This window comes from Rutidosis leptorrhynchoides, chromosome 4, assembly GCF_046630445.1.
Source record: "Rutidosis leptorrhynchoides isolate AG116_Rl617_1_P2 chromosome 4, CSIRO_AGI_Rlap_v1, whole genome shotgun sequence".
In the NCBI taxonomy this organism is placed as follows: Eukaryota; Viridiplantae; Streptophyta; class Magnoliopsida; order Asterales; family Asteraceae; genus Rutidosis; species Rutidosis leptorrhynchoides.
In genome coordinates this window covers 53299741-53326524 of record NC_092336.1, presented here as the reverse complement: position 1 = coordinate 53326524, position 26784 = coordinate 53299741, and positions in this window count along the sequence as shown.

The window sequence follows — 26784 nt, the reverse complement described above, 5'->3', positions numbered from 1 at the left end:
TAGGAACGCTCAATAGAAAATTTAGTACCGAAAAGCGAATTATGTGAAACTATGAAGAAAGCCTTGGACAAATCACAAAGAATAAGTTTGCCTTCAAAGAATCCAAATGATTCTGTGCCTGCTGAAATCGTTAGCAAACATCTTATTTCTCATTCTAAACCTTCACAGACAAATCTTCTTCATCATCCGTTGATATTAGAAATTCTAAGATATTCTCGTATGTTCTATTATAAATATCCTCCATATTTCTGGCGATATTTTCACAACTATTCTTATCTGAGATCATTTATCTCCCCGTAATATCTGCAACATAAAAGAAACTGTGTGAGTTTCTAAATTCTGAAACCTTCAATTTTAAAATATGAATGTTTTGAAGTAGTGTTGGGAACTGAAGCATGGATTAGTATAATATAATGACACTTGATCAACGTCATTATATTACAGTAAGTCATAATGAGTTTCTAATGAAGCATGATGATTCACAGTACTGTCATCATGTGCCATTTACACGACTCTTACATTCTATCTAATCTCTAAACATATCAAGAGAATATTTTTCTGGATGACTCGGTCTTCTCCAGGGTATTCTGGTAATTTAACAAATCAAAATCGTTCTATTACCATTTTCTTCTTAGAACATTAGCTATGTTCATTCTGAATTTCATATCTATGAATTCCGGACCATTACTCGCTTGACTCGAAGTCGGGAAGAGAAAACGAAAGCATGAAGCTCCGAAAAATAATGAAGAATATAAACTTCGATAATAACCCCGAAATTACAAACCGTGTATATCGATGCAGATAGCAATATAGAGACACGGGAGAATTAGAAACACTATAAACACAAGAGTATAGTAGAAGTAAATAGATTCTTCTGGTGGTAGATGAAAAAGAAGAATGACAGCTATAAAAGTTAGGAGTATATCAAGAATCAGGACTGGATGGAGCATATTGATGAATGCTTTAAAGTAAGAATCAAGGGAGAAAGAATATAAGGTGTGAGTCGTGGAAAATAAGGAAACGAAGGGATGAATTTATAGTGAAATATCCGACAGAGCAATCGAAACAGATTATTGCATATAATCAAAGAAGATCCTGATTTCCTTAATCACCAAAGAACCAAATCTTATTACGTAAGATTCTCTTTAAATCCCTTAAATCCCAGAAATCAATCATAACTACGTCATCGGTTAAGACGAATATATTTTACTCATCTCACTCTTTTACGATAGTCTCATTTATATTCTTCGCATAATCGAATCGTTTTATCTACATTACTCAATGATGATAAAACTCCATTATCACCTTATATTTGTCATGAAAACCTTCTTATTGTTATCCATAACAACCTCTATCAAATTTCGGGGACGAAATTTCTTTAACGGGTAGGTACTGTAATGACCTGGAATTTTCTGACCAAATTATACCTATGAGATTAATATTTACATAAATTAAACCATACCAACATGATAAGCAATCCAAATTGTTGAGACTTGTGTTTTTGAAAAGAGTTTTACACAATGTTTGACCGTCCAATATGACCGATGATATCACGAACTATATAACATACGATAATTATACGTTTGTGTATATATATGTATTTATATATATTTAACATGATCTAAGGATGGTTTAACATCTCATTGTGTACTAATGACAATGAGTTATAAGTATATTTTGAAACTACTAACTTAAGTTTTCAAAACGATAACTATACGTAACATTCTTTGATATATATACTTATAATCTATAATGCTTATACATGTATCGTATATATAATGTATTTAATCACTTTTTAAGGACTTAAATACATAAAACAATATAAGTATATTCACAAAATATAGCTATATTTGAATTCTCGTTCCGTTTCCTCAAGATTTCTATACGTATATCTAGGGTATATGTACCTGTATCATACCCAGCTTCTATATGTATTTACTATTGGTATATACACATCAAATCAACATCCTAATCAACATTATTACTGCCCTAGATATGAGGTAACTAGAATTTGTCAAGTAGTATGAATTATTAGTAAGAAAACAAAATTAGGAATCCTTTTCTTTCTTTATAAACTAAAAACATTTTTATAAATGAACACCATTTCTTCACTCCATTTTCTCATACCTACACCCTCATTTCTCTCTCAAAATACTCCTAACATCATACTTGATCATCTCCAAGTATTTTCCCCATCATTTAGCTTCAATTACAAGCCTTAAACACCATAAGAAAACTCTTTCAAGAACATATCAAAATAACCACCCATTTGAAGAAGTTTACTTCCAACCTTTTGATCTAACTCCACCAATCTTTGATTCCAAGATTATTTCTTATCTTTTGCAGTAACTTTGTCCAAGTAACTTGAGGTAGTAACCTTGTTCATAATCTTATTCAATTCATATTCATATAGCTATCTTATTTTGTGGTATAACATTTTAACAACAAGAACATAGTTTGAATGATTTCAAACTTGTTCGCAAACTAAATAGATCCTTCTAACTTGACTTTTAAAACACTTCAAGACCTGTAATATATCATAATGATATGCTAACCTAACAAGATATAACTTGGTTTTACAAAGAACATCTTAAAAACTGAATCTACGTCGTCGGAGTGCAACCGGGGGCTGTTTTGGGTTGGATAATTAAAAACCATCTTGAACTTTGAATTGGAAGTTCATGTTCTGGAAAAATGATATTTCTTATGAATATGTTAACACATAAAAATTTCATGGTTTAACTCAAAGTGTAAGTATTTTTAGAAAAATGATCATTAAATGTTGTTTTTATGATGGAAAATGATCACTTTCATAAGTTTCACCAAAGTTTGACCTATAACCTATGATTTCGAATACAAACTAAGGTATTTTCAGTTCATATTCTTAAAATTTGACTCGATCCAAGGAAGTGGCAAGTTGAACCAACAAAAACGGAGTTGTAATGAAGAAACTACGACTAAAACAAGATTGGGTATCCGAAGCTAGTTTAGCTACGAAAATATTTGGAGAAAAAGTAAATTAATCATATCTTTTCTAATTAATATGATATTTTATATATAATTACTTATGATTTGATTTTATATATTTCAGGACCACCCGTAAACAACACGAGAAGATTAATCATAAGACCTCATGATTGTACGCAACACGTCATTTGACAACACGGTACTTTATGTACGCAACACGTCATTTGACAACATGGTTCCATGGGTCGAGATTAATTCTGATCAATATGAATACGATGGGGTCTTTATTTATTTTATTTAAGTAACTAATTGTGGACCACTAACATCGGACTGCTAACTGCGGACTAAGAAAATATTAAAAGTATTAAAAGTATATATATATATATGTAACGATTACTTAAAAAGAAAATATGTTGATATATTATATATATGGTTAGGTTCGTGATATCTATCGGAGACCAAGTCGAATTAAATACCTTCAAAGCAAAAGTGAGTTTCATTTGCTCCCTTTTTAATTGCTTTTGCAACATATATTTTTGGGCTGAGAATACATGCGCTGCTTTTATAAATGTTTACAAAATAGACACAAGTACTTAAAAATATATTCTACGTTGAGTTGTACCACTGGAATATTTCCCTGTAGCTTGGTAACTACTATTTACATGGGTATTGTAAACGCGAATCCTGTTGATAGATCTATCGGGCCTGACAACCCCAACCGGACTGGACGACCAGTATTCAACGGTTGCACAGTACTTCGTTTTGGTGACTACACTTGGTACTGTGTAGTGAGATTTCATAATAAAGGGAATATGCGACGTTGATTAAATGTTAAGTATGGTTACCAAGTGCTCAACCACTTAGAATGCTTTACATACACTTGCGAGTGTATTATGTTTATGATTATGAAATCTTGTGGTCTATTAACATATTGAAATGATTGTTATGATAAACCTATGAACTCACCAACCTTTTGGTTGACACTTTAAAGTATGTTTATTCTCAGGTACGAATTAAGTCTTCCGCTGTGCATTTGCTCAATATAAGGACATTACTTGGAGCCGATCATCGCAATGGGACCAAATGTTGATGACTTCGTCCAGGTGGATTAGGACGGATCCTTTCATCCTACATGAATATAAAATTCATACGTAGGTCATCTGTACCAAGGCGGGTGTCAACCGTATGAACGGTGATAGTGGCGTGTGGTCGAAACCGGACCATTCGCTAGATTGAAAACTTAAACAGGGCGATCCTCATTGTTTCTCCTAACGAGGACAATGTTGCACCCGACCACCTTATTTGACCATACAGGATGTTTCTTTTCCATCCTTAAGGGAGTCAAGTCTCCCAAACGACACACTTGCTGATTTGTTTCAGAAGATGTAGTCCAGACCAGTTGTAGGGTGACGAAAAATCTTGAAAAGTCATTGCTGAAATCGACTGGAAATCTACCAGGCCTCAACGTCAAACAGGGAAACTAGTAGTCAAAGCTTGTCTCAATGAGGGAGATTTGCTAGTCAAATGGGAAGCGCACCATGATACACAAAATGTCATTGATTGATCAGATTCCCAGTGGATAACCTCCGGAAAGGTAAGATATCAGCTTTTAAGCCTGATGAATCTCAATCTTTATGGTTGACTTAACGGATTAGATGATCACCTCATGATTATCGATGATATCTGGACGTAATGTGTATCCTCCTAAGCATATTATTTTCTTACCGACATCTCGCAATGTTAGGTACTGTGGGAGGCTTGGCTTGACCAATTGCGGGGTAGCCCGTGCGTTCTTTTCGCACATTTGTTCGATTGCTATACTTTTTGGTGCTCGGTTCCCACTTGATTCCCGTTTTTATTGAAGACTTATATTATGGTTCGAGATTCTTTACTTCATCATTATGGTACGTTACTCGAGATTATTTTTGGTTACTATATTCATTACATATTGATTACAGTTTGGGAAGTTACTTCGGGGGAATGCAAGTGGGAACCATGGTTATTATTTATGCCAAATCATGTCCACGCTAGTTGTTTGTTTGGTTTCTTGTTCGTTTGGTTCTACATACATGTTTGAAGACGTTATTATATGGTAGAAGATTATTATCGAGTTTAATTGCTTGAGGACAAGCAAAACTCTAGTGTGGGGTGGTTTGATATCGCATATTTTATTCACGTTTTCCTTAGCGATATCGATCATAATTTAGTCCGTTCGGATACGATTTGTGTGATGCCCCGTACAAAACCATCGTGTACGAATCATCAACAACAGGATCATTACAAGGTTAAGTACTATATGCTGTAATAAAAGAAGTTGTATTCACGATAATAAAAAGATGACGTCATAACCGACGTCAATTGTTTTACACCAATAGTATGCTTCTACGAATAGCAAGCATGAATAAATGTAAGTGACCCTTAGGTCGTTACAAAACATGGTTTCAAAATGTATTAAAGTTTGAATGCAAGATAAACAGTTCATGCGGTGATAACACTAGAGCAGCAGGTGTCTACGGCAAGACTAGCACGACAGCGGAAGCAAATAACCTTAAGCACCTGAGAAAAACATGCTTTAAAACGTCAACACAAAGGTTGGTGAGCTATAGTTTAAGTATAACAGTATGTAAGGTAGGCCACGAGATTTCAGTGCTACAAAGAGCGTTTCAAAACAGTATGATAAAGTATATGTTAACAGTGGGCACTTGGTAACTAACTTAACGTTTATACCCCCTGAAAGTACACTTGGCAAGTGCGTATGTTTACGAAGTATTAAACACTCATTGAATGCTAGCGCTACTAGCCCGAGTGGGGATGTCAAACCCTATGGATCCATATCTAAGATTCTCATTCACCGGTTCAAAAACCAATGACTAAACGTTACCGAGCTAAAGGGAATGTTTCTGCCGTTATATAACCCACAAATATATAAAGTTTAAGTACTCGTGCCTAGTATGTAAAACATAAAATCCGCATGTATTCTCAGTTCCCAAAATAAGTTAAAGTAAAAAGGGAATGCTATAACTCACAATGATAAAGTAGCGGTGAAGTATGACTCGGAAAGTAAGCAAGTAATGAAGGTTGTCCAAACGGGTCCTCAACCTAAGTTAAATTGTACTAAGTCAGTAAATCATCCGAATAGGTTTAAAAGTATGTAAATAAGGTCTTAAGGGTCAACATCATTCATCATCAAACAAAAGGCATAAAGTACGTTTCGTTTATGAAAGTAGTTTAAAACAAAATCTGAATTCGATCAGTCACCACGGCCTCTACCCTTACTGAATTAAGGTTAGACTAGTGGACATGGCTCCGTATATGAGTCCTTTAAGTGTGGTAAAATTTACAGAAGTAAACTCGCCTTCGTTTGACCGTGGCGACGGTCTAAGTGCGAGTAGGTCAGAAATTTCTGCACAACGTTAAAAAGACATAGTGACGATCGGAGGGCCATAAATCCTAAACCGTAACTCGGATTAAGACGAGTCCTATATGAAAAATTATTTACTCGAAAAGATCTATCTGAAAATCAAGGTTACAGTAGCCCAGGTGTACTGGTCTGTTACAGAACCCAGAAAACAGTAGGCAGAAGACAGTAAGCAGAAAAATAGTGGGTTCCAGTGGTCTTGGTGCTTGATGTTCATCATGGTTCTCATTCTTGATGCATATAGCTTCAAGTGTACAACTAATTGATGTGTTTACATCATTTTCACCAAGGTTTGACCATCATAACCCAAGAGTAAGTCTAAGACATGAAGCACAACTCACTTAAGTGTTGCAAGTGTTTTGATGAACCAAAGTTACATCAAAGTCTTAGATCTAACACATACATGAACTTTAAAACTAATATTAAGTTAAAAATTTGAAAGTAAACTTATAAAATCAAGATCTTGAGTTGTAGAACATAGTTCTTAGTTTGATCTTGAAGATCCAAGACTCAAAAGTCTAGATCTAACATAAGTGTACCAAGTTATAATAATTGAAAGTTTACTTACATGTTCTTGAACTTTTAAAGTTAACTTTAGTTCGAGATTAATGAGATCAAAATTAACTAGTAACATTTGACCAATAACAACCAACAAACATGAAATTAAAGTACATAATACAAAGAAATAACTAAGTAAACAAGTAAAAGGTTCATGGTTGTTCATACTTTAAAGATTCAAACCAAAGTTTGATCTTTAGAAAGTAAACTTTAAAGTTTGCTTCATGAACTTCAAGTATGAGTTACAACACATGAACTTCCTTTCTTTAAACAAGTATTAAGTGGAGATCATAAACTAGAGAGTTTATGTCTTGTATGTTCTTGTTATAACAAGATAGATGAAGAATCAAACTAACAAGTTTGCTTCTTAGAAGATCATAAGTAAATAACAATAACAACTAGTAACTACATGTATTTAAACATTAAGCAAGAACAAGTAAACAACAACAAACAATGATGATGATTAAGGGTGTGTAATTCGGTTTTACAAAGATAAAAAGAAGAGAAAAGAAGTTCATAATACTTACAAACTTGAGAGAAAAAGAGAGGAAAAAGAGTTGCAAGTATGTGTGTGTTTGTAAATGAGAGTGAACAAGTGAAGTAGTAATAAGAAAAATGAAACAAAAGAACACACCTAGGCCTTCTAAGGCCACGGCCAGCTGCAGAAAAAAAAGAAGGGATTTGCCCATGGTGTTCTTGCATGTTAAAGTTTAAAAGTGTGGGTAATAGAGGTGGTTACATGGGGATCATGTGCAAACTAGATTCCTAATGCCTTACCAACTAGTTTCATGATCTAAATAATACTTACATGTCTTATTGGGATAGTTAATCCAATTAAATGGGTAGGGTGGGCTTATAAGCCCATGTTCAAGAGTCCATAACATTAATCAAGCCCAAGTTTCATGTAAGTAACAAATAAACCCAATTAAAGTCCAAGTAACTAACTAATCACCATAGTTAATTAAAATGATTAATAAAAACAATCATGAATGTAAATAATACTCAAAAATATTATTCGTAAAAGTTTCGGGTGTCACGAAGACGTTTCGGGCAATTAAAGTCAAGTACAGGCAATCATGACAACATGAAAATGTAATTACATACATTCGTTTTATCACAAGTATTAATAATAACAATTATTAATAAATAAACGTTGGAAAATCCAGGGTTGTTACATTACCCACCTGTTAAAGAAAATTTCGTCCCAAAATTTAAGCTGAGGTAGATGGAGGAGTCGGGAAAAGGTGAGGATACTTCCGCATCATTTGATCCTCTCGCTCCCAAGTAAACTCAGGTCCTCGTTTGGCATTCCATCGTACTCGGGCGATCGGGATTTTGTTGCATTTCAAAGTTTTGATCTCACGATCCATAATTTCAACAGGTTCTTCCACGAAGTGGAGTTTATCGTCAATTGTAAGTTCTTCCAGTGGTATGACAAGTTCCGGTGCCGCAAGACACTTCTTCAAGTTTGACACGTGGAAGGTAGGATGAACTGAGCTTAATTGTGCTGGTAGATCCAAACGGTAAGCAACGGGTCCAACACGTTCCAAAATTGCAAAAGGACCAATGTATCGTGGGTTCAACTTTCCACGTTTTCCAAAACGAATCACACCTTTCCAAGGTGCAACCTTTAACATTACACGATCACCAACGTTGAATTCAAAGTCTTTACGTTTAAGATCAACATAACTCTTTTGGCGATCACGGGCAGTCTTAAGTCTAGCTTGAATCTGAGCAATCTTCTCCGTCGTTTCGTGGACTACCTCGGGTCCGGTGATTTGTTTTTCGCCTACTTCGGCCCAATAAATAGGAGATCGGCACTTGCGACCATACAATGCTTCAAAAGGTGCAGCATTAATGCTTGAGTGATAACTGTTGTTGTACGAGAATTCGGCGAGTGGCAAATGTCTTTCCCAAGCCTTTCCAAAATCAATGACACATGCGCGCAACATGTCTTCCAACGTCTAAATCGTTCGTTCACTTTGCCCGTCGGTCTGTGGGTGATATGCTGTACTCATGTCGAGGCGAGTTCCCATGGCTTCTTGCAAAGAACGCCAAAATCTAGAAGCAAAACGGGGGTCACGATCGGAGATGATCGATAACGGTACACCATGACGAGATACAACCTCTTTGATGTATAATTAAGCAAGTCTCTCCATTGTATCCGTTTCCTTCATCGCTAGAAAGTGTGCAGATTTGGTGAGGCGGTCAACAATAACCCAAATGGTATCGTATTCGCCCACAGTCTTTGGTAGCTTGGTGCTAAAATCCATTGTTATCCTTTCCCACTTCCATTGTGGGATCTCCGGTTGTTGAAGTAAACCAAAAGGTCTCTGATGCTCGGCTTTAACTTTCGAGCAATTCAAACACTTACCAACATAAGTCGCAACGTCCTTCTTAAGATTCGGCCACCAATACTGTTCTTTAAGGTCGTGGTACATTTTGTCCACTCCAGGATGAATCGAATATCTTGATTTGTGGGCTTCATCAAGTATAAGGTTCCGTAGATCTCCATAATAAGGTACCCAAATTCTTCTGGCATAACATCGGAGTCCAAACTCCCTAACCTCGAATCGAGAGACAAGTATGTTCAAATGTTCGTGAGATATGTTCTCCTCCTTGAGAGCCTCATCTTGGGCTACTCTGATCTGGCTGTTGAGGTTCGAATGAATGGTGATGTTCAGAGCCCTAACACGAAGAGGTGCCGTCCTCTCCTTTCGGCTCAAAGCGTCAGCTACAACATTGGCCTTGCCAGGATGATAACGGAGTTCACAATCGTAGTCGTTTAGCATCTCGATCCATCAACGCTGCCTCATATTCAGTTGATCTGATCGAAGATTTGCTGGAGGCGCTTGTGATCGGTGAAAATAGTGCTCTTAGTTCCATAAAAATAATGTCTCCACAATTTGAGTGCAAAGACAACGGCTCCAAGTTCAAGATCGTGAGTAGTGTAGTTCCGCTCGTGAATCTTCAATTGGCGGGAGGCATAGGCAATAAATTTTTATCGTTGCATCAGTACACAACCAAAACCACTCTTCGATGCATCACAATAAACAACAAAGTCGTCACTGCCCTCAGGAAGTGATAGGATAGGTGCGGTGGTTAACTTCTTCTTTAAAGTTTGGAATGCTGATTCATGTGCGGGTTCCCAAATGAACTTCTTGCCCTTGTGAGTCAGCGCTGTCAAGGGACGCACAATCAGAGAAAATCCTTCAATGAACCTTCGGTAGTAACCGGCGAGACATAGGAATTGGCAAATGTAAGTTGGAGTAGTGGGGGTTTCCCACTTGCTGATAGCTTCAATCTTGGCGGGGTCAACTTTGATACCCTGGTCGCTCACAACATGACCCAGAAATTGAACTTCCTTCAACCAAAATTCACACTTGGAGAATTTGGCGTAAAGTTGCTCTTGTCTCAAGAGTTCAAGTACTAGTCAGAGGTGTTGCTCATGCTCTTCTTCGCTCTTAAAGTAGATGAGGATATCATCTATGAAGACGATAACAAACTTGTCCAAGTAAGGCTTGCAGACACGATTCATGAGGTCCATAAACACGGCAGGTGCGTTGGTCAATCCGAATGGCATCACGAGAAACTCATAATGACCATAACGGGTTCTGAATGCAGTCTTCATCACGTCACTTTCCTTCACCCTCAACTGGTGATAACCGGATTGCAAATCGATCTTTGAGTAAATGCTCGATCCTTGTAGTTGATCAAAAAGATCGTCAATTCTAGGAAGAGGATACCGATTCTTGATTGTCAATTTGTTGAGCTCACGGTAGTCGATACACATACGGAAGGATCCATCCTTCTTCTTCACAAACAGAACAGGTGCGCCCCAAGGCGAGAAACTTGGTTGGATAAATCTACGGTCTAACAGCTCCTGTAGTTGACTTTGTAATTCTTGCATCTCGAAAGGTGCGAGTCTATAAGGTGCGCGAGCTACAGGTGCAGCTCCTGGCACTAAGTCAATTTGAAACTCTACTGCTCTCTGCGGCGGCAATCCCGACAATTCCTCAGGGAATACATCGGAAAATTCGTTCACAATTCGAACGTCGTTCACGCTTTTCACCTCAGTTTCTACCGTTTTCACATGCGCTAGGACAGCAAAACGTCCCTTCTTCATAATCTTTTGCGCTTTCACGCAACTAATGAGGTTCAGCTTCGAGGTACATTTCTCTCCGTAGATGATCAGTGGCTCGCCATCTCCTTATGGTATACGAAGTGCTTTATCTCCACAAATAATATCGGCCTTTATCTTGCTCAACCAATCCATACCGACTATCACATCAAAACTTCCCAGTTTGATAGGTATCAAATCAATTTCAAAATCTGCACTAGCTATGTTGATAATAGCTCCTCGACTAATGTGGTCAACTTTTTCAAGTTTACCGTTGGCGACCTCGACAAGCATACTCTCTTTTAACGGGACTAACAACCAATTAATCTTATCGTAAAAATGTCTACATACATAACTTCTATCCGCACCAGTATCAAACAAGACAGAAGCTAAAAGATTGTTGATTTTGAATATACCTGTCACCAAGTCGGGGTTTTCGTGTGCGTCCCTTGCATTAACGTTGAAAGCTCTAGCGAGCGGTGGTCCGCCGTCTTTTCGCTTATTTGGGCACGCATTTCTAAAATAGCCCGTCTGCCCGCATTCGTAACACTTCTTCGGCCCGTTGGTGTTCGGCTTCCCATTCAAAGTCGTGACCTTGCAGTCTTTTCCAACATGCTCAGACCGTTGGCACTTCTCGCAGACAACATTGCAATACCCAGTGTGGTGTTTGTAACACCTCTTGCATTGAGGTAGGGTTCCCTTGTAGTTTGGGTTGGAGTTGGTGTTGTTGTTGTTGTTGTTGGGGTTGGGGTTTCCACCGTTGTTGTTTCCTTTGAAACCCTCATGTCGTTTCGCCGGGTTCTGTTCATAGTTCCTTCCCCTGTTGTTGTTGTTGTTGTGGTTATCCCATTTGCGCTTCTCACTAGTACCCGCTTCAGTCTTAGTTTTCTCCGGTTCATCGATGGTTATTTGATTCATTAAAGTATGCACCATGCGCATCGCTTCGGGAACATTTGGTGGCTTGGACGAGGTGACATTTCTCTTAATGCTCTTAGGAAGTCCCCAGAAGTATCTCTCCATTTGCTTGAATTCCGGGGTGACCATTGTCGGACACATCGGGGCTAATTCCAAAAATCTCCTGTTGTAACTATCAAGGTCGTTCCCAACGGCCTTTAACTGCATGAATTCCATCTCCATCTTTTGTATTTCAGTTCTCGGACAATACTCCTCAATCATGGCACACTTAAATTCTTCCCGTGGCGTAGCATACGCCTCATCAATGCCTTGTGCCTGTGCCATTGTGTTACACCACGTGAGCGCGCCGTCAGATAGCGTGCAAGAAGCAAATTTGGTTTTGTTGTCCTCTGAACAGTTGCTAACTCGGAATACTGATTCAAGTTTCTCGAACCATCTGGTGAGACCAACCGGTCCCCCAGTACCGCTGAAGTTATGTGGTTTACAGCTCTGGAATTCCTTGTAAGTACACCCATTTCGAACGAGTTGAATAACCGGTGGTGGTGGCGGTGGCGGTGGCGGTGGAGCTTGGGGTTACATTTCCGCAATGGCTGCGGCTGCACGTTCCTGGATCATCTCTTCAATTTGAGCAGCAGTAGGTGTGGATCGACCGTTAGCCATGGTGTTCTATACAAACATTTTGACTCAAGTCAAAATCCAGCATTCAATATATAATAATATAGTATATAACAACCAACATGTAAACAGCACAACACATGTTAATTAAGTAACGCAAGTTGATACAAGTACCCCAAAACACCAAACAGTAACGTAAATAGAACACTTGTGCAAAAATTAACATCACAAAGTTTCCATTCATTAATAATAAGTTCCATACATCATGATAGATTCATACAATACATAAGTGAAATATGAAACTACAACTAGATTACATCATGAAATCTAATACAAAAGGTCCTATGGTGAAGGTGGGTGTAGGATGTCTAAAACCTGAGACATCTGCTCCTCAAGCTCAGCTACCCGAGCTCGGAGGATCTCCACCTCCCTTGTCAATTCCTCGACTGTGGGAGATGGTGGGGCAGGTGGTGCCAGTGGTGCCGGTGGTGCGGGTGGTGCAGACCTCACAAAACGAGGTGCAGACATTCCGGCTCCAGAAATAGTCAGTACGTAACGGGGTGCCTTACGCACTTGTGGGTCGGCAGGGTACGGCACAAGCCACTTACGAGCAGTAACCCTACGACGCCGACCAAATACGTCAGTGAAGGCTCGTCCTCCGTTGATCCCCGGAATGATGGTACCGTCGAAGCGATACCGCTTCTTCGGTGGGGTGGAGGGTGGCTGAATAGGTATATCAGCAGGGTCCTTGATGTTATGTGAGGTGTATATAAAATAGCTTTATATTTTAGCAGGAAATACTATTAAATATGATACAATTTTACACAAGATATTTATTTATTTAGAGAATGGATATACTTAAACCTTGCTACAACACTTATAGGCAGTGTACCTAATCGTACAGTAGTGTAGTTTTTAGTAAGTCCGGTTCGTTCCACAGGGAAAATCTTTAAACAAAGCTTAACGCTATATTAGTTTACTTTTATAAAAATACAAATATATATATAAGTAATATTATTATTATAAAGGGGGGGTTTTACCGTTTAATGACCGGTTTGTCGATTTTAAAACTTTAGTCGCAGTTAAAACCAAATGTAAAATAATAAATAAATACAAGACTTAATTTAAAGCGTAAAGTAAATAACGATAATGAAATTGTGAATAATAAAAGTGCGATAAAATAAACTTGCGATAATTAAAAAGTACGATAATTAAAAGTGCAATTAAATACAATAACAATAAAAATGCGATAATTAGAAGTGCAATTAAATATAAAATAAAGGAAATTAAATATGAAATAAAAGAATTATGCTTATTTAAACTTCCGTAACCATGATGTTTGACGTGTTGATTTTAGTTTTATGCCCATGAGTTAATTGTTCTTTGTCCTGGATTATTTAATATGTCCGTCTGGTTTTTGTCCATAACAGTCCATCAGTCATAAATATAAAGTGTGAGTGTCCTCGTCAAATTATCCTTATACCCGAAGTTAAATATTCCAACTAATTGGGGACTTAAACTATAACAAGGTTTTATTACTTTGTTTAATAATTACACCCGAATGTCGACTGAGTGTAACCCAAGGTTTTAATACTTTGTTATCAATTATGCCAAGTGTCCTTGTACATAATTTCACCCCTGTTTTAATAATTCTAGTGGCTATTAATCCATTCCCGTGTCCGGTTAAATGAACGATTATTTGTACATATAAATACCCCGCCCATCGTGTCCGATCGAGTGTATATGGTAATTTATAGGGACACCCAATTGTAAATCTTTATATTAACATTAACAAACTATCATTTAGTTAAACAAATATAAAGCCCATTAATAGCACATAGTCTAATTTCCACAAGTGTCGTTCTTTTGTCCAAACCCCAATTATGGTACAAAGCTCAATTACCCAATTTTAGTAATTAGCCCAACATCATGATTACTTCGGATTAAATAAGCATAATAATAACTTAGCTACGAGACATTAATGTAAAAAGGTTGAACATAACTTACAATGATTAAAAATAGCGTAGCGTTACACGGACAGAATTTCGACTTACACCCTTACAACATTCGCTAACATACCCTTATTATTAGAATTATAATTAAAATTAAAATTAAAATTAAAATATAAATATAAATATATTTACGTATACATATATAGAGAGAGATTGAATTTTTTATGATCAAAATGATCAGAATTCGTTTGGCTTTATAGGGAATTGTGTTCAGGGGTACTCCGCGACTCGCAGCAATTTTTGCCTTCAAACTCCGCGAGTCGCGGATTTTGAAAATACAGCTCACCCTCCTTTGGCTTCTTTCTTGCCGACGATTTATAAATATATTATAATATATATATTAATTTTAAGAATTAATTATATATTATATTATATTTATGTACATAGTTGACTCGTAATTTTTAGTCCATTGCGTAGAGCGTTGAGAGTTGACTCATGTCCCGGTTCCGGATTTTCGAACGTCCTTGCGTACAATTTTATATTTTGTACTTTGAGTTTTGAATCTTGTACTCTTGTAATTTCGAGACGTTTCTTATCAATAATTGGAACCTCTTTGATTGTATTTTGTACTTTTGAGCTTTTTGGACCTTTGCGTCTTCAATTCATCAAATCTGTCTTTTGTCTTCACCTTTTATTATTTAAACGAATATCACTTGTAAATAGAACAATTGCAACTAAAAGCTTGTCTTTCTTGTGGAATAATGCTATGAAATATATGTTCGCTTTTAGCATTATCAAATATTCCCACACTTGAGCGTTGCTTGTCCTCAAGCAATATAGTCTTGAAATACTAGAATCACTTCTTTATTCTTCACACTTTGTACATCAGTGATTTCTTTACGGCGGTATAAACAATGGTAGTAACGATATGGTTTACAGTCCCACGTGACTATAAAATTTAGATCCATTAAGGAAATTGGATCTTTATGAAAACATTTGATCTTTTGAAAATTAAATCTAGCTTTTACCCTAGATAAGTTTTCCGGAATAACCTTTCAACGGTGTTTGCAAATTATTTTTGTGGGTTTGGTGGGTTTCAGATTTGAAAATTTTAGTTCAAAACTTGCGGTTTTGTGTCACCCACTTGCTAACCTTGTATTAGGAAAGCAACACGTCCAGTATACTTGCTCCGTATATTACCTTTCGGTAAACTACCGTCCGGTTGTAAAGGAAAGCGTTGAACAAGCAACTGTTAAGGCAATGTCCCCTGACATGCTTTTAATTATGGTCTATAACGTGTCGGACGCAATTACTATCCTTTGTAGGAGCAATAGTAAAGCTCACACTTTTAATTTGTCGGTCTGGCACAAGGTCCTGTCTTTGACCATGCTATGCAACCACTGTTCTTACGGTTGACACCCGATTTGGTTCAGGTGACCTAATGAATTCCAGGTGAATTCCTAGGATTTTACGTTCAATGGTAATGAACGCATTGAAAATGGTTTTTCAGAAAACAAATCGGTTTGTAATTTTGATCAAAATATTTTCTCGTTCAAGCTCGAGTTTAGATATCATTGAATTCCATGAGTTTGAATTCTCAACCTTTAAGGTCAATCTCAAGGATTGAGTAATATCAGTCTTAAAAGCTGATTTTTGATCTTTTAAGGAGATTATCCTTTCTGGGGATTTGATTCATTAGTCTTATCCAGCTAATTTGCATGGTGCCCCCCATTTTACGAGATAAATCCTTCTCATGGTTAGGATAAATCTGACCACTTGGCAACCCTGTTTAATGCTGAGGTCCGTGGATTTCCTGCTGATTTTAGTGATGACTTTTCTAGATTTTTCGTCAACCTACAGCTGGTCTGGACGACAACTTCTTGACCTAAATCAAGAAGCGCGTGTCTTTTTCGGAAGACTTTACTTCCTTTTAATGATGGAATTGATTCATCGTGTAGATCCATCTTTCTTACAGTAAATCAGGTAAAAAATTTTAGTTTAGTCCAAAGCAAAAGTATTTTCAGTTATTTGTACAAAAATATGTGACATATGTTTTGAATAACTTGGAGAATTTTCCCACACTTGGCTTTTATTTTCCTTTTTATTGTCCTCTATTCCATTTTAAATGAATTTTAACATTTTGGTTTGTTTCTCAATTTATGTCCTTTTCGAGGTAACAATAATTTCGGTGTTAACACCTAGTTTTATCGTTCATAAATATGTATAAACATGATTTTGAGTTCATTTAGTTGAAAATTTTGAAAAATTTTACTAGAATTAGGTAGTCAGTATATAAGACTATGGCTGTTCTTTATTATCAGAGAGCACTAGATTCTAATACAACTACTACTTTACTAGTATTTCTAATGGTAACCAAGTGTATAAAGTAAAAATTTTAAAATCCGAAAGAATTTAACCCCTTCCCACACTTAAGATCTTGCAATGCCCTCATTTGCAAGAAATCAGTAACAATTTAAATTATTGAGGGTGATTTGTGTGAAAATGATTAAATTTTACCAAAGTTTCCAAACATATTTGTGTTTGCTTGCTGAATGATAAATGGTGCATATCATTTGTTCATTCCGTCTTGTTGTTATTTCACATATATTTTGCATCTTGTCGTCAAAATTAGTTGCTTTCGCTGAACTTAATGTCAGTCTTTGAAAATGCGTTGTTTTACCCTGTTGTATACATAAGATAAACTGCAAACATATATACATATTTTTGAAGTTTGGTATATTACCCCACATTCAAAAATTATTAAAATCTAAGAATAAAAGTTAGAAAATTTTAAAAACTATTACAATATTAACATAAGTATTAAACGTATCAACATTACAAATTACAAAATAAATAAAACTAAGTAGACTAGGGATGATACTGATACCAGTAGGGGTTCCATGCATAACCATAGGTGCTATAAAATGCTTCGGCTGGGTTATACGTAGGATACGGTGGTTGAATCTCTATAGACCAGGGAGGGAATATGGGCGATGGAGTAGGAATATAGTTTCTATCTATATGTTGGTAATAAGCTATGATTTGGTTTTGAATAACTTGCCAATCTTCAAATGCTCTATGTCTAGCATTTTCATACTCTTGTGAAGCTATAAACCTTTGCATTTCTGCCATTTCATTTCCCCCTCCTACATTACCTTGCTGTTGGTTTCTCTCAACCTGTGGATGTCTACCATGGTATTGTACTGCGGCGTTATTTCACCTCTTCAAAACTTTCGCACCATGGTATACATTTAAACCTATTGTATCGCGGGGTTCTGGTTCTTCGACTAATGATCCCCCCCCCCCCGACTTATATCCACACCGAGATATTCAGCAATCAAAGTAATAAATATACCACCTCCTATTATGCTATGTGGTCTCATCCCCCTAACCATAGCTGATAAATAATAACCCACACAATAAGGTATACTTACAGCGCTTTGTGGGTCTCGAATACACATATGGTAAAACAAATCCTGTTCATTTACCTTTTCCTTATTCTTACCTCTTTGTGTAATCGAATTAGCTAAAAACCTATGAATTACTCTTAACTCTGCTCTATCTATATCCAAATAAGAGTAATTTCCCCCTTTGAATCGGTGATGGCTTGTCATTTGACTCCATACACCATGTGTATCAAAATTTTCATCTATCTTTCTACCATTTAGTATCAACCCTCTACAATCGACAGATGCTAACTCCTCAGGCGTATATATACGTAAAGCCTGAGCCATGTCTAGTAAAGACATGTGGTGCATCGAACCTCCTAACAAAAATCTAATAAAAGATCGATCGGTTAAACTAGCTACCCGATCATTTAATTCTATACTACACAACAATTGTTCACACCATACTTTATATACAGGTCTACGCATGGTGAATAAACGTACCCAGTCGTTAAAAGTAGAATTACCATACCTCTGTGCAAGTAATTCCCTAATTGGCCCGGCCAATTCTACAGCTTCTAATGGTCCCCATTCTATGACCCTAGGTACCTCAACAACTTTAGAATGAAGAGTATGCAAACCCCTTTGGTATTTTGGATAATCTATCCAAAGTCTGTCAAATCTCAGGTTCGGGTGCAAATCTTCCAAGTGCATATCAGAAAATGTCATGACTGGATGAGGTATATCTTGTTTGTAGTAGTTATCCACCTCCTGTTGTTCCGCATTCTCAGCAGGAGCATTGCGAGTTTGGGATGAAGATTCACCCCTTTCAGTCTGCAAAACACATCAAACACAATTTTTGTGCATCCAAATATGCATTAGTGTCAGCAAAATCATCAATCAAAATAATTACAATGACATGATCAATTTATATCAAACTTAAGCTCATTTTCATATTTTCATCAAATCTATACTTTTTCAAATAAGCATATACGAAAATGTTCGCCAAGTTCATAAGCATTCAACTCAAATAACATGTTAAAATAATCATTACTAGCAATTAAACAAGTTTCAAATGGCATTATCTCTCAAAATTCAAGTTCATGAATTTTAGACTTGAAAAAGTCCACTTTAATTCTCAAAATCATGTTTAGGCTCAAAGTTTGGATCATTTAACTACCTAAACATGTTACACTACTTAATTTAGCAACAATTCATGACAAAAATCGGCCATAACCTGTTTATATCAAAAAGCCCCAAATTTGCTCAAGAACACAAACCCTAGATTACTCAAAATTTGAAGTTTAAGGCTTCTAATCATGTTAAATAGCATCAATCTAGGTTATACAAGCATAATACATAAGTAATTGAAGCATAATTACACTAAAAAGCATCAAAATCGAATTGGGTATAAAATTACTCAAGAACACTAATTTTCGGATTAAATGGTGTTTAGGTGTAGAAATTTACCGTTTTTCTTGAGTAATTCCTTGATAGCATCCTTCTTAACATGATTTTAGTAAAAGATTTGATGATTAACGGTTAAAAATTGTGATTTTGGAGGTATTTTCTCGGGTTTTTTCGGGTTTATTTTCGCTGTATGTTTGAGTTGTGGTGTGGACTGATCAGTTCAGCTCGATTTTATTTTTTTCTGTATTTTGGTCCTCCCACGAGTCGCGGGGTTTGGTAGCCTCAAACACTGCGAGTCGCGGTGTTTGGTTTTTTTTTTTTTTTTATATAAAATCTTAACTTAATAAACAAATATAAAATAAATTTAAAATTTTGTTTTCCTTTGTTGTTTAGGACGAGGTCGTTTCGGATCGATGTCCTAGTCCGTCCTTCGATAAAATTTTAAAATTTTTCTTTTTCAAGCGATTGTTTTTAAAGCTTAGATTTTTGGGTTTTTTAATATTTTTGGCATACTTTAATTCAATAAGATTAAAAATAATGATAATAAAAGTTCTCGTCCCTCCCTCGGTTAAAGCAATTTCGGTTCAGAGACCTAGTCTTCAACTTACGACGAATTTTAAAAATCATATTTTTAACTTAGCAAAATAAAGTAAATTTTTATTTTTAAATTCACACAACTTAAATTTAAAATGCATAAAATTCAAAATTAATATTAAAAATTCATACCAAACTTAAATTTAAAAATTCATAAAAATAAAATTCACACCAAACTTAATTTAAATTTTTATATTATAAATTCACACCAAACTTATATTAATTTTTCGAATATTTACAATTTTAAATATATTGATTTTACAAAGTGTACAATATTAATTTAAAATTTATATATTAATTTTAAAAACATGGTAAAAATAAAATTAAAAATCTTTTTGGCTTTTTATCCCACTTTAATCAATCAAATATTATCAAAAATATACGCCCCTCTTTTCGGTAAAGTAATTTCGGTTCCATGACCTAATTTAACTCATGACGAATTTTTGAAATATTTTGGGTTGATTGATTAAAGATATTTATACCTTAAGAATAAACGTTAAATTTCACAGTGATGTAATAAATTTTTGAATGATATCAATAATTTCGGTCGCCAAACCTAATTTTATTCAATACCAATTTAATACTTTTTAGCGAACAAATTAGCGTTTATTATCAAAAGGTTAAAAAAAAATTAAAAATAAAAACTGTACAGACTTACCTGTGAGATAGTATTCTTAGTTATACGATCTATCCCATTCATAAGATAGTCGGTTTAATTGGTTTTCCATGGCTACATAGGCGTAACCTCGAGCATTCAGTGTTTTTTCTTCTAAACATATGAACGGTCTGTCTCTGCATAAAGTAACAAATTCGGTATTTGAATAGGTTTGATTATTTGAACATTTACCTCCATGTGACCATTTTCCGCATTTGTGACATCTTTCTAGGTGTCGTGCTCTTCTTTTCGCTGCGGATTTTGATTTTCCTTTACCAAATTGTAACTTATTATCTTCGCATATGGATTCTTTTCTTACTCCGTCCAATCTTTCTCTGATTACTGATACTATTTCACTTGGTAGTGTGTCATTATTACGTTTAGTGATCAAAGCGTGTAGCATTAGACCATGGTTTAGTTCACAGGCAGTCTTCATTTTGTAAAAACCTAAAAAAATAAAAATTCAGAATGGGGGGAGAAGACTAGTTCTTTAGGGTCTGCTAGGGAAAGACCATTCGGGTTCCATTTTCGAGAACTACACGAAAACAGACAATCTAACTCTAACAAAAATACATATTATCCTTTAAAGACTTGATTCTCCCCACACTTAGTTTGCTGTGGTGTCGAAATTGTGATTAACTTCGTTGTCGACTTCCATCGGACTATCTATGTAGTGTTTAACTCTGTGACCATTAACTTTAAATTCAATCCCATTTGAATTTATCAATTCTACTGTTCCGTATGGAAAAACTCTTTTAACTATGAATGGTCCAGACCATCTTGATTTCAATTTTCCAGGAAATAGCTTGAATCGTGAATTGAAAAGAAGAACTCTGTCTCCTTCCTTAAATTCTTTTGAAGTTCTGATTCTTTTATCATGCCATTTCTTCGTTCTTTCCTTATAGATCAACGAATTTTCGTATGCTTCATGTCTTAATTCTTCTAATTCGTTTAATTGATTTAATCGTAGATGTCCAGCTTCATGTAAATCAAGATTACATGTCTTCAAAGCCCAAAATGCTTTGTGTTCAATTTCTACTGGAAGATGACATGCTTTTCCATAAACAAGTCTAAAAGGTGTGATTCTAATTGGAGTTTTGTAGGCTGTTCTAAAAGCCCAGAGTGCATCCTCCAATTTAATGGACCATTCCTTCGGATTTGATCCTACAGTTTTCTCTAGAATATGTTTTAAAGCTCGGTTGGTATTTTTAACTTGTCCACTTGTTTGTGGATGATAAGCAGTGGAGATTTTATGAGTTACTCCATATCTTTTAAAAACTTTTTCAAGTTGATTATTCCAGAAATGAGTTCCCCGATCACTTATTAAAGCTTTCGATGTTCCAAACCTTGCAAAAAGATGTTTTAAAAATTGACTACAACACGTGCATCGTTAGTTGGGAGAGCTTGTGCTTCCGCCCATTTAGATACATAATCAATGGCTACGAGAATATAGAGATTATTATGAGATTTTGGAAATGGACCCATAAAGTCAATACCCCAAATGTCAAATACTTCACATACTTGGATGACATTTTGTGGCATTTCATCACGTTGACTTATTTTTCCGGCCCTTTGACAAGCATCACAGGATTTGCAAAGAAGGTGTGCGTCTTTGTAAATTGTAGGCCAATAGAATCCAGCATCATAAACTTTTCTTGCTGTTAGTTGAGGCCCATAATGCCCTCCTGTTGGTCCTGTGTGACAATGGTTTAATATTTTACTGGCTTCATCTCCGAATACACATCGACGTATTATTCCATCTGGACAACTTTTAAACAAATGTGGATCTTCCCAGAAATAGTGTTTTATATCACTGAAGAATTTTTTTCGTTTTTGGTACGATAATCCTTTTTCAAGGAATCCACAAACTAAGTAATTTGCATAGTTTGCAAACCATGGAATTTCTTTATAATCTATCTTCAATAGATATTCATCAGGAAAGTTGTCTTGTATGGCCGATTCATTTAGAACTTCTAATGCGGGATTTTCAAGTCGAGAAAGATGATCAACGGCTAGATTTTCTGCTCCTCTTTTATCTCGGATTTCAATATCGAACTCTTGTAAGAGTAAGATCCAATGGATTAATCTTGGTTTAGCATTTTGTTTCGAAAATAGGTATCTAAGAGCAGAATGGTCGGTATAAACCACCGTTTTTGCTAGAACGAGATATGATCAAAATTTGTCAAAAGCAAAGACAATAGCAAGGAGTTCTTTTTCAGTAGTTGTATACTTCGTTTGTGCTCCTTGTAATGTCTTACTAGCATAATATATATGTTGAAATCGTTTTTCAATCCTTTGTCCTAAAACGGATCCCATTGCAAAATCACTTGCATCGCACATTAGTTCAAATGGTAGATTCCAATTTGGTGTTATCATGATCGGCGCATTAGTGAGTTTCTCTTTAAGAATATTAAAAGATTTGATACATTCATCTGAAAAGATGAATGGAGCATCCTTTTCTAGGAGTTTATTCATAGGAGTGGCAATTTTAGAAAAATCTTTTATGAAACGTCAGTAAAAACCGGCATGCCCTAGAAAACTCCTAACTCCTCAAACATTGGTGGGATGTGGAAGTTTAGCAATTACATCTACTTTAGCTCTATCCACTTCAATTCCTTCTTTTGAAATTTTATGTCCAAGAACGATGCCTTCTTTAACCATGAAATGGCATTTCTCCCAATTAAGTACTAGATTTGATTGTTCGCATCTAATAAGCATTCGTTCCAGATTAGCTAGACATGATTCAAATGTATCACCGAAGACTGAAAAGTCATCCATGAAAACTTCCATGCATTCTTCTATCATGTCATGAAAAATCGCCATCATACACCTTTGAAAGGTTGCAGGGGCGTTGCAAAGTCCAAATGGCATGTGTTTGTAAGAAAAAGTACCTTAAGGGCACGTGAATGTGGTTTTCTCTTGATCTTCGGGTGCTATTGGAATTTGAAAATATCCGGAAAATCCATCTAGAAAACAATAGTAACTATTTCCGGCTAATCTTTCCAACATTTGATCAATGAAAGGTAAGGGAAAGTGATCTTTTTTGGTGGCGTCATTTAATTTTCTATAATCAATACACACACGCCATCCTGTTACAGTCCTAGTAGGAATAAGCTCATTTTTCTCATTTGTAATGACAGTCATGCCACCCTTCTTAGGCACGCATTGAACTGGGCTTACCCATGGACTATCAGAGATTGGATATATCAAACCTCCATCTAGCAGTTTAATAATCTCTTTCTTAACTACATCTTGCATATTAGGATTTAGTCTTCGTTGGCGTTGCACATACGTTTTATGACCTTCTTCCATAAGGATTTTATGTGTGCAATACGAAGGACTTATTCCTTTAATATCATGAATCTTCCATGCAATGGCTGGTTTATGAGCTTTCAACACAGAAATGAGTTGTGATTTCTCATTTTCAGTAAGGGAAGACGATATTATTACAGGTAATTCAGATTCACCATGTAAATAAGCGTATTCCAAATGGTTTGGAAGTGACTTTAACTCTAATTTCAGAGGTTCTTCTATTGATGATTTATATCGATATATGTCTTCTTCTTTTAGCATTTGAATTTCTTCTGTTGTTGGTTCATATCCATTAGCTATAAGTGTAGCTAACATTTCAACTTCATCAATTGGTTCATTACCTTCTCCTAAAGAACATTCTCCTGTTCCTTGTAATTCTGGAAATTCTTCTAATAATTCTGCATGTGCATCTATAGTTTGAATATAATAACATGTATCATCTGCAGATTGCGGTTGTTGCATTGCTTTATTAACTGAAAAGGTAACACTCTCGTCCTCTATACTTAGGGTCAGTTTCTTACCGAATACGTCTATCATTGCTTTAGCCGTGTTTAAGAATGGTCTTCCTAATATGAGAGGAACTTGAGAATCTTCTTCCATGTCCAGAACAACAAAATCTACTGGAAATACTAAAGTACCAACTTTAACTAGCATGTTCTCCATTATCCCTCTAGGATATTTTATTGATCGATCAGCTAGTTGTATACTTATTCTAGTTGGTTTCAATTCTCCAAGGTCTAGTTTAGCGTATAGTAAATACGGCATTAAATTTATACTAGCACCTAAGTCTGCCAATGCTTCTATTGAACTAAGACTACCCAGAAAATATGGAATTGTGAAACTTCCTGGATCAGATAGTTTTTCTGGTATCTTATTCAACAGTACTGCTGAACAATTAGCATTCATAGTAACGGCCGAGAGTTCTTCCATTTTCTTTCTATTCGTGATCAGATCTTTCAAGAATTTAGCATATCTAGGCATTCCTGAAATCACATCAATGAAAGGAAGATTTACATTTATCTGTTTAAACATATCCAAGAATTTGGATTGCTCGGCTTCAAGTTTCTCTTTCTTCATTTTACTCGGGTAAGGAAGTGGTGGTTGGTATGGTTTAACATAAGGTTTAGCCTTAACTGTGTTATCTTCATTAACCTTTTCAACTACCGGTTCTTTTTCCTTATCTTGTTCAGGTTGTGGTTCTTGTGGAGTAGGAATAGCTTCATCAGAAGTTACAAGTATTTCAGGTGGTTTAAGTGTTGTACCACTTCTTGTGGTAATGGCTTTAGCTGTTTCATTCCGGGGGTTAGCATTTGTATCACTAGGTAGACTTCCCGGTTTTCTTTCACCTATTAACCTTGCTAGGTTACTTACTTCTTGTTCCAGATTTTGAATAGAAGCTTGTTGATTTCTAAATGCTTGAGCATTTTGTTCATTAGTTTGTTTCTGAGATGTGAAAAACTGCGTTTGAGTTTCAACTAGCTTCGTCATCATATCTTCTAAATTCGGCTTTTTATCATCGATTTGTTGTGGTGGTTTGTTTTGAAAATTAGGTCTTTGCTGGTTGTAAGTATTATTGGATACTTGTTGATTGCTAGGACCTTGTTGGTTGTTGTATGGAATATTTCGGTTATAATTCTGGTTTTGATTGTAAATCGGTCTTGGCGGTTGATAATTATTCTGATAATTATTTCCAGGCATTTGGTTTATGTATGAAATATTCTCTCTTTGTTCCATTGTTAATTCAATACTGAGATAATCTTTTGTCAAATGTGGTCCTCCACACTGCTCACAACTAATTCGTATTGAGTGAATATCTTTAGTCATCTTTTCCATTCGTCTCTCGACAGCATCTATCTTTGCGGAAATGGAATCTAAGTCATGGCTAGAATCGGCTCTAGCTGCTTTAGATGATCTAACGATATCTTTTTCTTGGTGCCACTCATGTGAGTGGGAAGCAGTGTTATCAATAATTTTGTAAGCATCAGTTTCGGTTTTCTTCATAATAGAACCACCAGCTGCTATATCTATGTCTTTTCTTGTAGTGATGTCGCATTCTTGGTAGAATATTTGTACTATTTGACAGGTATCTAAACCATGTTGCGGACATCCTCTCAATAACTTTCCAAATCTTGTCCAAGCCTCATATAGAGTTTCATTTGGCTTCTGTGTGAATGTAACAATTTCTCCTTGAAGTCTTACGGCTTTAGATGCAGGAAAGAATTGTTTAAGAAATTTTTCAACTAAAACATCCCATGTATCGATCGCCCCTTCAGGTAACGATTCCAACCAATCTTTGGCTTCTCTTTTTAAAGTCCAGGGAAATAACATGAGATATATCTGTTCATCCTCTACTTCTCGGATTTTAAATAGTGTGCAGATCCTATTAAAGGTACGTAAATGTTCATTTGGATCTTCCTTCAGCGCACCACTAAATTGGCATTGATTAGTCACCATGTGTAGAATTTGTCCTTTGATTTCATAATCTGGCGCATTAATGTCTGGATGAGTAATTGCGTGACCTTGGCCAGTGCGTTTAGCTCTCATTCGGTCTTCCATACTTAAAGGTTTCAGATTCTCCATAATTGAATTTGTTGAATCGGAATCACTAGAGGATTCTGATTTAATGGTTCGTTCCTCAACAATCTCTGTTTGAATGATTGGTGGTTCCGGAGGAAAATTTAATGGTTCAGGATCTATGAATCGTCCCTGAATATTCTCCGGATTCTCAATTGTGAGGTCGGGTTCAAAAAATGGATTATCGGAAATTTGAACTGGAGTACTTGGTCGACTGGATGACGATTCTAAAGAAAAATCAACGGCAGTAATATTTGCTAAATGTCTTGATCTAGTTACAGGTGGTGAACGTACAAAAGGTGGTGAAC